The sequence below is a fragment of the Myxine glutinosa genome, chromosome 1 (genome assembly GCF_964187855.1).
Source record: "Myxine glutinosa chromosome 1, kmMyxGlut1.1, whole genome shotgun sequence".
NCBI classification, from domain to species: domain Eukaryota; kingdom Metazoa; phylum Chordata; class Myxini; order Myxiniformes; family Myxinidae; genus Myxine; species Myxine glutinosa.
In genome coordinates, this window is record NC_136261.1 from 110,786,545 (window position 1) to 110,801,739 (window position 15,195).

A 15,195-nucleotide genomic window follows, 5' to 3' on the forward strand; every position below is an offset into this window, starting at 1 on the left:
TTTGTACACACCGCCCATCGCTACGACCAATCGGACAGTTTGATGAGATCCTCGGATCAGCCCCTGCACGGGCCGTTCTCGGCTTGTGCCGGTGCACCAAAAAGATGAGCGAACTTGACTGTCTAGACTCTAGAGGAAGTAAAAGTCGTACAAGGTTTCCGTCGGTGAACCTGCGGAAGGATCATTATCGGGACAACATGAGAGCGAGCGAGACGTGAGACGTACGTGGTACGTGATCGTCCATGTACTGTTTAGCCATGTACTGTTTAGATTTTGATGATTTGCGTGTGATATGATTCAATGGATGTTTATATGAATCGTTTAAAATAAAAACGCCTTCAATTTCTGATATTTTACCTTTTCACCTGAGAATTCTGGAGACCAAAGCTGAAATTGGGAAAACTAAATAGCCTATTTTACTCCCAGGGGTCCCAGGATTACCCACCCAAAATATCTTTGCGATCGATTCAGCAGTTTTTACGGTACCTTCGAACAGACAGATCGCTGTCTCCTTCGATCTTGCCAAGGCCATAACACCTATCGGCTCAAAATCCTTTTAACTGTTGACTTGATCGTTTTTACAATGAAGGAAACATTAACAATGTTGTTAAAAGTTAATTTTGTGATTAATTTGTGATTGGAGTTATGTTGTTTGGAATGAAAAAAGAGACATAAAGTTCAAGTAAATGACGACATGCCGTGATGGTTTCTATTTTCTGAACGTGAACTTCAAGGATCGCCATATGCAGATTCGCCACGGACCCACGATCGATGTTTCCATACGTGAACGTACCGATTTGTTTGCGAAGGGGTACGTTTTTCATGGAAGTCCTTCACGAACTTGTTGTCCATGTCAGACGTGCGACTAATGGTGCGACAGGAATGTGGAATTTATTGGGCGTCAGCAACTGCTAGGACCTCACCCTCAACTGGTGCATAACGTGATTCAGCAGGGTGGGTGAATCTGCTGCCAACGAGTGTGATTTTCCATCCTGTGTGACAACAGAAGGGTTTTATGTTGGTACAGGTACAGTGTTTCTGCAGTAGCCAGAAGCCAATGCCAGTCTTGGACCAGTCTGTAGCGAGGCACGTGGGTTTGCTTGGGTCGAATATCCGGACACCCTTCTCGATCTCACTGGCAATGACAGCTTTCGACTCTTCAAATGCATCTTGGAAGTGCTCATCCCACTTAAACGGTGCACTAGGTTTAAGTAGTTGCCGGAACGGCAACATCTTCTCAGCCATACTGAAAGCGTATGACACTTGATTGACAAGTCCAAACCAAGAACGTACATCTGTGATGTCCTTGGGTGTTGGGAAATCGAGGATCGCGCGTAGGTTTTTCCTGCAAGGACAGACACTATTGGGAGTTATTTCGAACCCAGCAAATTCCACTATATCTTCGCCAAACACAAACTTGTCAGGGTTCAGGGTGATTCCATTCTGTCCACAGGTGTCAAGCCACTGAACAGCCTGGAAGAAACTGTCTACCAGCGAGTCAGACCATAGCAAGACGTCATCAACGCATTTGGTCTTATTGGGGATGTCAGACACGATCTCGTCATAACGTCTTGTATATCCATCGCCAGACGCAATATACCCTTGAGGGGCTGTTTTATAGCGGTATCTACGCCAAGGTGTGTTAAAGATGAAGAACGAGAGTCATCCTGGAGGAAGACCGTGTTCATAAATAAGACCAGTTCTCTTTGTTAATCCAGTTGGCGGTTTATTGCAACTTCAACAATGAACACGGTCTGAAAGACATAAGTACAAAGATAATGATCAGTAATGATTAAGAATCCTCTAGTTTCATGCTTTAGCATTCGCCGTATCTGCATTGCCTGTTTGCTTCCGGCCTCCCACCCGTGCGTAGCACGGGTATCTCATTAGTCTTAATAATTCACCAAATGTCCGTCTGTCTGTTCCAAGGTACCGCAAAAACAGCTGAACCAATCGCAAAGTAATTTTGGGTGGGTAATACTGGGACCCCTGGGAGAAAAATAGGCTATTTAGTTTTCCCAATTTCAGCTTTGGTCTCCAGCATTCTCAGGTTTGGACTCCCGCATCACATTCGCGTTCGCATGACGTTCATTGTGACGATGTTCTCATTGTGACGATGTTGTGACGATGTATGTGTTCACGGTAGTGAACGTTTGACGTGATGGTGTGAACGTAATTTCGTAATGTTTTTCGTTTCGTAATCCTTTCATGAACGTTTAATGTTTAATGAACGTTTAATGCCCTTCGATGTCCGGGGCCGCACACGCGCTACACTGGATGGGCCAGTGTGTACCTTGCCCTTTGCCATCATGCTCGGGTAAACCGCTGAGCCCCATCCGTGATGGGGACTGGGGCTTGAGACAGTGTCCCACAAACGAGGAATTCCCAGTAAGCACGAGTCATCAGCTCGCGTGGATTAAGTCCCTGCCCTTTGTACACACCGCCCGTCGCCGCACAAACATCACAATGAAACACAATCACAATTCACATATTCGTGCAATCCGTAATTTCGTAATGTTTTTCGTTTCGTCATCCTTTAATGAACGTTTAATGTTTAATGAACGTTTAATGCCCTTCGATGTCCGGGGCCGCACGTGCGCTACACTGGATGGGCCAGCGTGTACCTTGCCCTTCGCCGTCAGGCTGGGGTAAACCGCTGAGCCCCATCCGTGATGGGACTGGGGCTTGAGACAGTGTCCCACGAACGAACGAGGCATTCCCTTTTGCCTAATTTTGCCATTTAATTAATTTAATTTGCCATTTAATTTTGCACATTTTTGCCTGATATTTTGCCTTTTCATTTCGGCTTCCCAATGGAAGCCCCGCCCGTCGTGGCGGGTACCGTTGCTAGCTATCTTAATTCTTCACATACTCGGCATTAGGCCCACATAAGCTATCCTGGCAGTAATGAACAGCGATTTACATTTGACTTTGGCCACATATCACACTCTCGTTGACCTATACTACTATCCTATCGAGTTTGGTTACAATTGGTACAGACATAGCGGAGACATGACGATATATTGCCCATGAAAGTGTGGAAAGACTGACACACGCAGAGACAGACAGACAGAGCTGGTCATTCTAATACTTCACGAAACCCTACGGAACCGAGGTATGAATTGATTATTTGCCTGAAGATCTGTCATCAAATTATTAGCCATCCAATAGAAAGGGCCCCACAGATGAGGTTTGCTGGGGGCCCCCACATTCACAGCAGAGACTCTGAGTTGGCCATCTTTGATCAGATCGCAAAATAAAGTGAGGCGCACGTGTATGCCATCATGTACTGTGCTTTTGACACGTTTGAATAAAATCGGACCATGCATGTCCAATAAATTGTATTGAAATGTTTATGGTAGGTTTATGTTTTTTTGAAAAACAAAATCGAACCATATATCGTGTCCACATTCATTGTAACAATGATTATTTATGAGACTAACTTTTTTTTCTTTCTTTTTTTGTATACAAGATCGAGGCTCGTGAAAGAGCTAACATTAATCACAAAAAAGTCAAACCGACACATAAAACACAGAGAATAAGGGGAGCGGTAGACAAGATTGGGGGAGAGGGGGAAGGACACAAACACAACATTTGAGAGCAGGGACATCAGGAGAAATGTGGGAGGGGGAGGGCTTCGGGGGAGGTGGGAGAGGTATAAAACATATGAACAGTGCAAGGACTTCCAGGAAAGAAGTTGAAATTAAAAAAAAAAAAAAAGTATCTGGGGTGAATTAGCGGGGGTAGAAAAGATCAAGGTTTTGGATGGGGGAAGATAAGAGATGGTGGTGAACAGCTGTTTTAAAGACCTGGAAGGAGGAGTGGGATTGAAGGGAGTGGGGGAGTTTGTTCCAGAGGCGGGAGAAACGGGGAATGAAAGAGTGAAGGTGAACAGAGAGCCTAGATATTGGCGGTTTCACCATAAGAGGGTTGCAGGCAGATCAGGTGCGACCTGAAGGAATATTGGGGGGACAGAGCACAGAGAGAGAAAGGGGAGCAAGGCCGGAGAGGAGTCGGTAGAAGACAGAAAGACCACCAACCTGCCTGCGGTGAGTGAGTGAAAGGCCCTCGGAGTTAACTTCATCGCAGGAGATTCCAATGATTCTGAAAGCTTTGGTTTCAACAGCGTGAAGCCGAGCTAGGTGTGAGGCAGGAGCACCAGCCCAGAGGGGGGAACAGTATTCCATTGAGCGGCGGATGAAAGCCTTGTATGTGGTGAGGAGCTCAGGTGTGCCAAGGAAGGACGTCACACGACGGAGGATGCCGAGTCGGCGACTGGCTTTGCAGGCCAGCATGGAAATGTGATTTTCCCAAGAAAGATCATGGCAGATAGTGAGACCCAAAAGCTTGAGCGACAGAACTTCTTGGAGAGGATTGTTGAGAAAGTAGATGGGAGGGTTTTCCTGTCGGTCCTTTCGGAGAGACATTGTAAGAGTGTGAGATTTGTCAGGATTGAAAGACATGTTCCACTTGTTTGACCAGTCTGTGATTTTGTCCAGGTCTGCAGAGAGTGAGGAGGCTGCAGACTGCCTATCTGAGGGATGAGGAATGGAGTGGCAGATAGTGGAGTCATCAGCAAAGAGACAGAGAGGATTTTCCAGAGAGTCAGAGAGATCATTGATGAAGACCAGAAATAGCACAGGGCCCAGAACACTACCTTGTGGAACTCCAGCCAGAACAGGAAGGGGAGATGAGAGAAATCCATTCGGGGCCAGACGTTGCCTACGACCAGAGAGGAAGTCCGCAAGCCATGAGTGGAGATTTCCATGGATACAATAGGAGGAGAGTTTGGTGAGCAGAGCTGGGTGCCAGACCGTATCGAAGGCATGTGATATGTCAAGTGAGACAGCTCTGATTTCCTGTTTGGCATTGAGGACCTCCATCCATTATTGAGACAGCAGAAGCAACATGTCCAGAGTAGAATGACCTGGTCTGAATCCAAATTGATAATCAGAGATCAAGCCATTGGAGAAGAGGAAGGATTTGATATCCGGAGCAATGATGGATTCCATGACTTTGATGATATTTGGAAGCAGACTGATTGGTCTGTAGTTGCAAGGATCTGTTTTTGCACCTTTTTTGTGTGAAGCGGTGATGTTGGCTGATTTCCAAGATGCTGGCAGATGACCTTGAGCAAAAGAGAGGGTGAAAAGAACAGAGAGAGGGTGAGATAGAGCGGAAGAGCAGGATTTTAGGACCCGTGGGCTGATGCCGTCTGGTCCAGTTGCAGAATCAGAGTCGAGGTTTGACAAAAACTTCTCCACCTTGTCAGGAGAGAAGGACACAGAGTCCAGGAGCAGTTGGGTTCGACTGGGAAAGGCGGGAACAGAGAGAGATGGGTTTGGGACACAAGATTTTGAGGCAAACACAGAGTTGAGGCATTCGGCTTTGTCACGTGCGGTGTCAACTGTGTAGCCATTTGAGGTAAGGGAGGGGGTGGAGGGGGAACAAACAGCAGAAACGGATTTGACCAGCCGCCACCAGGATTTGGAGGAAGGAGACTGGTTTGAGAGTTCATTCTTGAGAGTGGAGAGATAGTGCTTCCTGGCACTCCTGAGGGTAGACACACACTTGTTCCGAGCTTGGTGGAAGGAACTGAGATTGCCTTCAGTTGAATTAGCCTTCCAAGAGGCAAAGGCAACTTTGGCCCAGGTGAAGGTAAAAAGTATTCTCCGAAATGTATCTGCACCTGGAGATGTCATTCCCTGGAGCCTTTTTTCCCGTGCATTTCTCTGTCCTGAAAGATCGTCCAACTTTGACTGAACAGCCTTCACCACATCGATGCACTGCCTGAGTTTCTAAAGTTTCTAAATAAATAAAATAAAGAAAAGTTTAATAAACTTGATAAATAAAATGTAATAAATAAATTGTTAAAATTTCTAAATAATTTCAAAATGAAAATCCTTGGATTTCGTGATATTACGAATGTAATTCAAACTATTCTATCAAGGTGGAATTTGCTATTGTTCGATCAAGTATTCACAATAATCCAAGACATATCGTTGCCTTTTTTCATCACGTGTTTTATGAATTGTGCACATATACTTTAACGATACATGAAATGTACACGTCCACTTTACAGTTATATGAAATGCACACGTCCACTTCAACATTATATGAAATGCACACGTCCACTTCAACATTATATGAAATGCACACGTCCACTTTACCTTTTTATGAAATGTACACGTCCACTTTACAGTTTTATGAAATGTACACGTCCACTTTACAGTTTTATGAAATGTGCACGTCCACTTTACAGTTTTATGAAATGCACACATCCACTTTACAGTTTTATGAAATGCACACGTCCACTTTACAGTTTTATGAAATGTACACGTCCACTTTACAGTTTTATGAAATGCACACGTCCACTTTACAGTTTTATGAAATGTACACGTCCACTTTACAGTTTATGAAATGAACACGTCCACTTTACAGTTTTATGAAATGTACACGTCCACTTTACAGTTTTATGAAATGTACACGTCCACTTTACAGTTTTATGAAATGTACACGTCCACTTTACAGTTTTATGAAATGTACACGTCCACTTCACAGTTTTATGAAATGTACACGTCCACTTTACAGTTTTATGAAATGCACACGTCCACTTTAAAGTTTAATGAAATGTACACGTCCACTTTACAGTTTTCTGAAATGCACACGTCCACTTTAAAGTTTAATGAAATGTACACGTCCACTTTACAGTTTTATGAAATGTGCACGTCCACTTTACAGTTTTATGAAATGTGCACGTCCACTTTACAGTTTTATGAAATGTGCACATCCACTTTACAGTTTTATGAAATGTGCACATCCAATTTACAGTTTTATGAAATGCACACGTCCACTTTACAGTTTTATAAAATGCACACGTCCACTTTACAATTTTATGAAATGTACACGTCCACTTTACAGTTTTATGAAATGTACACGTCCACTTTACAGTTTTATGAAATGCACACGTCCACTTTACAGTTTTATGAAATGTACACGTCCACTTTACAGTTTTATGAAATGCACACGTCCACTTTACAGTTTTATGAAATGTACACGTCCACTTTACAGTTTTATGAAATGTACACGTCCACTTTACAGTTTTATGAAATGTACACGTCCACTTTGCAGTTTTATGAAATGTACACGTCCACTTTACAGTTTTATGAAATGTACACGTCCACTTTACAGTTTTATGAAATGTACACGTCCACTTTACAGTTTTATGAAATGCACACGTCCACTTTACAGTTTTATGAAATGCACACGTCCACTTTACAGTTTTATGAAATGCACACGTCCACTTTACAGTTTTATGAAATGCACACGTCCACTTTACAGTTTTATGAAATGCACACGTCCACTTTACAGTTTTATGAAATGCACACGTCCACTTTACAGTTTTATGAAATGTACACGTCCACTTTACAGTTTTATGAAATGTACACGTCCACTTTACAGTTTTATGAAATGCACACGTCCACTTTACAGTTTTATGAAATGTACACGTCCACTTTACAGTTTTATGAAATGTACACGTCCACTTTACAGTTTTATGAAATGTACACGTCCACTTTATAGTTTTATGAAATGTACACGTCCACTTTACAGTTTTATGAAATGTACACGTCCACTTTACAGTTTTATGAAATGTACACGTCCACTTCACAGTTTTATGAAATGTACACGTCCACTTTACAGTTTTATGAAATGTACACGTCCACGGCCACTTTACAGTTTTATGAAATGCACATGTCCACTTTACAGTTTTATGAAATGCACACGTCCACTTTACAGTTTTATGAAATGTACACGTCCACTTTACAGTTTTATGAAATGCACACGTCCACTTTACAGTTTTATGAAATGCACACGTCCACTTTAAAGTTTTATGAAATGTACACGTCCACTTTACAGTTTTATGAAATGTAAACGTCCACTTTACAGTTTTATGAAATGCACACGTCCACTTTACAGTTTTATGAAATGCACACGTCCACTTTACAGTTTTATGAAATGCACACGTCCACTTTACAGTTTTATGAAATGTACACGTCCACTTTACAGTTTTATGAAATGCACACGTCCTCTTTACAGTTCTATGAGATGTACACGTCCACTTTACAGTTTTATGAAATGTACACATCCACTTTACAGTTTTATGAAATGTACACGTCCACTTTACAGTTTTATGAAATGCACACGTCCACTTTACAGTTTTATGAAATGCACACGTCCACTTTACAGTTTTATGAAATGCACACGTCCACTTTACAGTTTTATGAAATGCACACGTCCACTTTACAGTTTTATGAAATGCACACGTCCACTTTAAAGTTTTATGAAATGTACACGTCCACTTTACAGTTTTATGAAATGTACACGTCCACTTTACAGTTTTATGAAATGCACACGTCCACTTTACAGTTTTATGAAATGCACACGTCCACTTTACAGTTTTATGAAATGCACACGTCCACTTTACAGTTTTATGAAATGTACACGTCCACTTTACAGTTTTATGAAATGCACACGTCCTCTTTACAGTTCTATGAGATGTACACGTCCACTTTACAGTTTTATGAAATGTACACATCCACTTTACAATTTTATGAAATGTACACGTCCACTTTACAGTTTTATGAAATGTACACGTCCACTTTGCAGTTTTATGAAATGTACACGTCCACTTTACAGTTTTATGAAATGTACACGTCCACTTTACAGTTTTATGAAATGTACACGTCCACTTTACAGTTTTATGAAATGCACACGTCCACTTTACAGTTTTATGAAATGCACACGTCCACTTTACAGTTTTATGAAATGCACACGTCCACTTTACAGTTTTATGAAATGCACACGTCCACTTTACAGTTTTATGAAATGCACACGTCCACTTTACAGTTTTATGAAATGCACACGTCCACTTTACAGTTTTATGAAATGTACACGTCCACTTTACAGTTTTATGAAATGTACACGTCCACTTTACAGTTTTATGAAATGCACACGTCCACTTTACAGTTTTATGAAATGTACACGTCCACTTTACAGTTTTATGAAATGTACACGTCCACTTTACAGTTTTATGAAATGTACACGTCCACTTTACAGTTTTATGAAATGTACACGTCCACTTTACAGTTTTATGAAATGTACACGTCCACTTTACAGTTTTATGAAATGTACACGTCCACTTCACAGTTTTATGAAATGTACACGTCCACTTTACAGTTTTATGAAATGTACACGTCCACGGCCACTTTACAGTTTTATGAAATGCACATGTCCACTTTACAGTTTTATGAAATGCACACGTCCACTTTACAGTTTTATGAAATGTACACGTCCACTTTACAGTTTTATGAAATGCACACGTCCACTTTACAGTTTTATGAAATGCACACGTCCACTTTAAAGTTTTATGAAATGTACACGTCCACTTTACAGTTTTATGAAATGTACACGTCCACTTTACAGTTTTATGAAATGCACACGTCCACTTTACAGTTTTATGAAATGCACACGTCCACTTTACAGTTTTATGAAATGCACACGTCCACTTTACAGTTTTATGAAATGTACACGTCCACTTTACAGTTTTATGAAATGCACACGTCCTCTTTACAGTTCTATGAGATGTACACGTCCACTTTACAGTTTTATGAAATGTACACATCCACTTTACAGTTTTATGAAATGTACACGTCCACTTTACAGTTTTATGAAATGCACACGTCCACTTTACAGTTTTATGAAATGCACACGTCCACTTTACAGTTTTATGAAATGCACACGTCCACTTTACAGTTTTATGAAATGCACACGTCCACTTTACAGTTTTATGAAATGCACACGTCCACTTTAAAGTTTTATGAAATGTACACGTCCACTTTACAGTTTTATGAAATGTACACGTCCACTTTACAGTTTTATGAAATGCACACGTCCACTTTACAGTTTTATGAAATGCACACGTCCACTTTACAGTTTTATGAAATGCACACGTCCACTTTACAGTTTTATGAAATGTACACGTCCACTTTACAGTTTTATGAAATGCACACGTCCTCTTTACAGTTCTATGAGATGTACACGTCCACTTTACAGTTTTATGAAATGTACACATCCACTTTACAGTTTTATGAAATGTACACGTCCACTTTACAGTTTTATGAAATGCACACGTCCACTTTACAGTTTTATGAAATGCACACGTCCACTTTACAGTTTTATGAAATGCACACATCCACTTTACAGTTTTATGAAATGCACACGTCCACTTTACAGTGTTATGAAATGTACACGTCTACTTTACAGTTTTATGAAATGCACACGTCCACTTTACAGTTTTATGAAATGTACACATACACTTTACAGTTATAGTAAGTTTTGTTCGTTAATAATCCCTTTATCATACTGTGGGTAGCCAGTATAGTGTGACATACGAGAGTAAAACCCAAGTTTTACCCAATCAAGAAACATTCTGACCCATAATTTTCCCTGCAGGATGTTTTCCCTTCTCTTTCTCCTCTACTCCAATTGGTTCAACTGATCACGTGCCAGTCAACATCTCTCTGGCTATTGTCGGAGACCTGCCTCAGTGCCGCAGAGCCCAGCAGTTCACCTAAGCTGACTGGCAGGGACTGCAAGCTGGTCTCTCATGTCACGACTGGTCCTTCATTTCCACCTCTTCTGATATTAATATTACCTGGGAATCCTTCCACACAAGCTTGCTTTTCCTTTTGCACTTATTTAGACCTTCTCGTCTGCAGTTATCAAACCCATCCTGTCGCTCCCCATAAACAGAATTATGTGGTGAGATGGTTGCCTTCAAACAACTTCCTTCTCTTCCTGGAAGGCAAATCCAACTGAAGGCAATCTACAGACTTGGCATTTAATATGTAATATTTTTTCTTTCTTGACTTGGGTTTACTTTCTGAACTCGGTATATCAATCTGGTGAGTTTCTTTTACGCTTTGGTGATTTCTTTGTTAAAAGAACCATGTCACTGATTGTCTGTCGCAGCAAGAAGTCAATAACAGGATTATATCACAGGTGGCGTGACAAAATGTACAGACAGGTATATTTGACGATTGGCTTCACAATCGGGTATATAAGGGTTGTTGCGTTCTGTATTAGTGGAAAACAACTGCTGCACATCTACAAAAGTTATTGCCACTTCCCCTGGAGATGGTCCGTCAACTCGACAATGCTGTTTGTCATTTAGTGGTGGCTTTACGAAATTCCGGCATGAAAGAGCGTGCTATTGCTCGGCAGTATGGCATCACTCAAGGTCAGGTGTCAAAGATCCTGAAACGAAATGCTCAGAGGGGTGTCCCTACTCCAATACCGAGGTCAGGACGTCCCCGCAGAACCACAAGGAGGGATGATCGCCAGCTGCACCGGTTAGTCCGCAATGGCCGTACCAAGTCAGCTAATCGGCTTAGGGCTGAGTGGCAGCAACTGACAAATGTGCCTGTATCCAGAAGGCAAGTCAACCAACGACTGGTTCAAGCAGGCTATCGTGCCAGGCGTCCCCTGAGAAAGCCACGTCTGACCAGACAACACCACCAGCGCCGATTGCAGTGGGCCAGAGAGCACCGTCAATGGCAGCCAGGACACTGGAATCACGTGATCTTCAGTGACAAGTCTAGATTTCAGGTCTATCATCAATATGGCCGCGTCCGAGTGCGCAGACAAGTGCATGGAGCCTACAACGAAGATTGTATAGTGCCAAGAGTCCAAGCTGGAGCTGGTGGGGTGACCGTTTGGGCTGCTTTTCATGCAGGGGGCAAAACTGACCTGGCTGTTCTGAATGGAAACCTGAACCAGTTCAAGCACAGGGCCATTCTGGAAGAAACATTGCTTCAATTTGTTAGTGCAGCCTTTCGAGGAAACTTTGTCTTCCAAGATGACAATGCACGGCCTCATCGTGCTCGCATGATCCAACACTTTCTTGCTGACCGTGGTGTAGAGCATATGGAGTGGCCTGCCATGTCCCCGGATATGAATCCGATAGAGAACTTGTGGGCAGAATTAACGCGTCAAATCGACAACTTGGACCGGCAGCCTGCCTCTGTGCGTGAATTGCAGCAGGCTATTGTAACTGCATGGCAAGCGATTCCTGTCCAAACCTTGGCAAATCTCGTGAACAGCATGCCTCAACGTGTGCGTGCTCTCCTGAATGCTCGTGGGGGTTACACGAAGTACTGAACTGTCATTATACTGTCCGTAATCCCAGTCGTAATTTAACTTTTGTTTTTGTTTAAAAATTTTTTTGGCTAATGTGCAAAATAAAGATACTTCGGGAAAACGCACAGAAGTTTAACACAGTACTGTCCATGAATTGAGTTCGATATCAGTTTACATCACTTTCAATGATCAATTTATTTCCTTCGAAATGTCAAATGTGGTTTTTGTTTCTTTTAAAATTAAAGGTCACATTAACAAAATCTAGAATAATTTCAACATAATTCCAATGAACCTTTGGTTCTACGTCATCTTGAAAAGTAAGTTGACCCCCACAAAAAAAAAATTCCCTATTAAATGCCAAGTCTGTATATCATTCCATAACGCCCAGGGGAAATGTGTGTTCACGCTCAGGAAAACCAGAAAACACTGAAAACTCAAAACTTTCCTGTTTTTGTATCCAAGATCAAGGCTCATGGAAGAGTGAGAACACTGAATGGATCAGGAGGCAACAGAAGAGAGGGAGAGGGAGACGCAACGTACTAACAGCAGTGTTGAAGGATAAAATAGAGGGAGACTGGGCCAAATTATAATGGGTGTGGGAAGGAATGAGTGGTTGGACGGATACATGGGGTGGACAAGATTTACCGTATAAAGAAACATCTCAGGAAGGAAAAACTGGAAATTTGGAGAGGGGTGTGAGAGGAGTTGTTGTGGGGTGGTGGGAGGGAGGGAGGGAGGGAGGATGTGGGTTCCACCGGCGGAGAAAATGAAGAACAACTTGGGAAATCCAAAGGCGCCCCGCAGGCGACTGAGAGATCACACCATCGGGTATGGATGAATTAGCCTTCAAAAAGCCACGTCACACACATGCCCCAGGTCGACGTCTGGATGCGGTGAAAATGGTCGAAAAGAAACGAAACCGCGAGCGAAGCACAAGTCCTGCGCGAGTCAAAATGGCCGACGGCCCAGTCTCGTGGCACAACAGCACGGCGATGATTCTCTCCTGAATCGATAGCAAAACCTGACACGCAGGTTAATCTGTCACAGAGCTAACCCCTCTGTCGCAGGCATCCCTTCCCTGGGAAACCCGAAAGTTCGCTAGTGACTCTTGCTCGCCAACGTTCGCTTTAGAACTCGGAGCTCGGCTCCTTCTAGCTTCTTGTCCGACTCTCTTGCTCCGCCCTTTTTTCTCCTCTTCTTCCTCTTCATCGCCGTCCGGTTCCTATTTCATTTTAAAACATTCCTTTTACCTTTTGACAATAATAATTGCTATTTCCCTCAAACAACAACAATAATAATACATGGAACCAGAACTCTCAAGTGGATGAAAGCCACCACAACGGAAGTGACGAATCCGGAACACGATTCACATGGAGAGAGTGGACACTAAACCAGTAGTTGTGTGTGAGGAGAAGCTGCCGGTTTAGCTTTCTTGTACATCTCGCAATGTCTTTCAAAATCACCGCTCACCCAGAACCGCTGCTCCACCTCCACTCATTTGTTCCTACATTGCTCCACCTGTGAAACCAACTTCAACATTCTACATCTATCGGGCGCCCCAATACAAGTCGGGGTCCAAATCTTCCCCATTCTTCCCTGCCTGGCTGCCTCCCAGATTCGTCAGGGCAGAGCGGTCACGGTCATTGTGCCGATTGGTCCCCATGGACCGGCCCTTTCCCACTTGCCTCTTCTCTCTTTCTTTCTCTTTCTTTCCAACTTTGTCGTGGCCCGAACTTCGTGAAGGCAGTGGTACACCATCCTGGATATGGGGGATGTCTCGGTCGACCCTGCGAGATTGATCGACTGTCTCCATGCCGAGGCCTTGTTAAAGAGCACTCGCTGGGGCTATACAACAACAACTACTTCCACATTCTCTTCGATACAATTCTTCCCTCCATGTCTTCAAGACAACTGTTCACCACCATCTCAAGTCAACCCCCATCCAAAGTCATGATATTTTTACACCCGTGAAACCACCCTCACCCCTCAATTGTTTTTGCTTTTGTATCCATCTTGTCCACCCCTTGCATTCTCCCTTACCCCTCATTATTACCAGCATCCCTTGTTTGTCCGTCTCCATCTACCTTCTTCCTCCGTCCTGCTGTTGGCATTCTCTCCTTCTCCTCCTGATGTTCATTTTGTTATGTTGCGTCCTGATCCGCTCTGTTTTCTAGCTCTTACATGAGCCTGGACTCTGTATTCAAGAAAATAGTAGGCCTTGGTGAAGTCAGAATCCTGGCCAAAAGGTTGAATTATATAATTGGACAGGTAATTGCAGATAAACCCAGAAAATCTGTCCTGTTCCCAATGAAAGAAACTGACATTTATATTTTATCTCCTCACGCATCTTCCATCTTCCCCATATCTATTTTTCACCTTCATTGAGTTTTTATCCCATTATTTACAGCTTAATCTCATGTGGGTTGGGGTTTCTAAGACTGATAGACATCTGCTCTATCATTTGCTTGGCATGCAGATCTGGATGTTACAACAAGGTGAAGCTTGGATAAATTAATCTGCACAATATCCAAGTGAAAACCGCACAGGATTGGAATTTAAAAGTCGTCAAAGGAGACAGGAAATGAAGTCACTGTGGCATCCATATCCACTGGCTCCTTAGCTCAGGGGTTAGAGCATTGGTCTTGTAAACCAAGGGTCGTGAGTTCGAATCTCACAGGGGCCTTAACTTTTACAATACTGAAGCTTGGTCATGCTGAACAAATTAATTAGAGTTCTTTGAAGAACTTCCTGATTGGGTGGAATGGTGGATGAGGGAATGGCATAGACACTCAGAAAGTTTTGATGCTTTCATACATTGGGCGAAAGATTGGCAGATGCCGTTTAACCTGAACGAGAGTAAGGGGCTGGGGATGGGTAAGAATCATCGACATACAAAAATACGCAATAGGTTTTCTCTGTCTGTCTAACCGTGAAAAGTTCGGTCGTTACTTTTCCAATCTCAACCAAACTCGACAGGAGGACAAAAGGTCACATGAC

At 42.7% G+C, this 15,195-nt stretch overlaps 1 non-coding gene across 1 annotated transcript; it reads left to right on the forward strand.

Moving 5' to 3' along the window:
- Positions 1–14,808: 14,808 nt before the first annotated feature.
- Positions 14,809–14,881, forward strand: TRNAT-UGU (transfer RNA threonine (anticodon UGU)). Its single transcript has one exon. It is a non-coding gene; the product is annotated as a tRNA-Thr (tRNA).
- Positions 14,882–15,195: the final 314 nt, after the last annotated feature.